Here is a 1,462-nt window from a genome sequence, read left to right as displayed (position 1 = left end):
CGAAGCTTCAGCGTCCTCCAATTTTTTCCCTTCTACTTTGTGTTTAATAATCTTTCCCCTAAACAAATTACATTACCAGGTTATGTGATTACCGAAGTAAAAATAAAAAAAAAAAGACAGTACCATCCCCAATGATTTCCTTGGCCTCGCCGACTGTTAGCTTCTTTCCTTCATGTATTATAACGAGCACCCTCATTTCCCCTTAATTTATAATCTTGTAGCTTACGGGGGTCTCGGTTCTGGCAGGCTTGAAGCCATAGGTAGCGTAAGAGGGTTCTAGCACCGCTTTCGCCCCCGCTCTTGATCACGTTACACGTGACGCTGGCGGTAACACAGGACGTTCCACGCCCACCGCTATGGTTGAGGGTGGCGCTGGTGAACACTCTCAAGGTTCGTATACAGACAGCATTAATACCCAAGAAAGAAGCAGGTGGGACAGCGGCCGATGTAGCTCAGTTGGAAGAGCACCGGACGTGATATTCGGAGGTCATGGGTTCGGTTCCCACCATCGGCACGTTGTTTTTCCTTCTACTTTGTGTTTAATCATCTTTCCCCTAAACAAATTACATTTCTAGTTTCTGTGATTACCAAAGTAAAAATTAAAAAAAAAAAGACAAAGTACAATCCCCAATGCTTTCCTTGGCCTCGCCGACTGTTATTTATTTATTATTTATTTATTTATTGATACTGCGATCTTTTACAAGACCTTCGCAGGGTGGGCGCGCAATATGGAAGTACATCAGTGCTGGAAACAACACAACGATCTTAAATATGAACAACACAATTGCAAAAGTACAAACGAAACACAGGAATGTAGCGGTACAACAATATAAAAAAGTTAAACGTGGTTTTCAAACCTTTTTAGTGAAGTTTGCGTTACTGCATCATTAGTTAGATTATTCAAGTCTGTAATGGTTCTGGGGAAAAAGGAATACTTAAAGGTGTTAACTCGTGCGTGTAATGGTGTGACTGTAAAATCATGCCGTTGTCTAGTGCTGTACCCCGAGGAGAACGATATAATGTTGGATGTTTCAATATTGTACTGGCCTTTGGTTAACTGAAAAAAGAACTTTAGGCGACAGATGCGGTTTCTGTATGTATTATAACGAACACCCTCATTTCCCTTTCACATACATACATACATACATACATACATACATACATACATACATACATACATACATACATACATACACACATACATACATACACACATACATACATACATACATACATACATACATACATACATACATACATACATACATACATACATACATACATACATACATACATACATACATACATACATACATACATACATACATACATACATACCCCCCGCCGGGGTGGCGCAGTGGTTACGGCGCTCGACTACTGTTCCCAAGGACGCGGGTTCGTATCCCGGCCTCGGCGGCAGCTTTTCGATGGAGGCGAAAAGCAAGGCGCCCGTGTGCTGTGC

At 41.5% G+C, this 1,462-nt stretch overlaps 1 non-coding gene across 1 annotated transcript; it reads left to right on the top strand.

Annotated features, from left to right (window-relative positions):
* The first annotated feature begins 441 nt into the window (after positions 1-441).
* TRNAS-UGA (transfer RNA serine (anticodon UGA)) lies at positions 442-514 on the top strand. Its single transcript has one exon. It is a non-coding gene; the product is annotated as a tRNA-Ser (tRNA).
* Positions 515-1,462: the final 948 nt, after the last annotated feature.

This window comes from Amblyomma maculatum, chromosome 1 (genome assembly GCF_055883805.1).
Source record: "Amblyomma maculatum isolate TAMU_Amacu chromosome 1, ASM5588380v1, whole genome shotgun sequence".
Classification (NCBI taxonomy): Eukaryota; Metazoa; Arthropoda; class Arachnida; order Ixodida; family Ixodidae; genus Amblyomma; species Amblyomma maculatum.
Note: the sequence above shows the minus strand (reverse complement) of the source record. Positions and strands in the feature narration are given on the sequence as shown.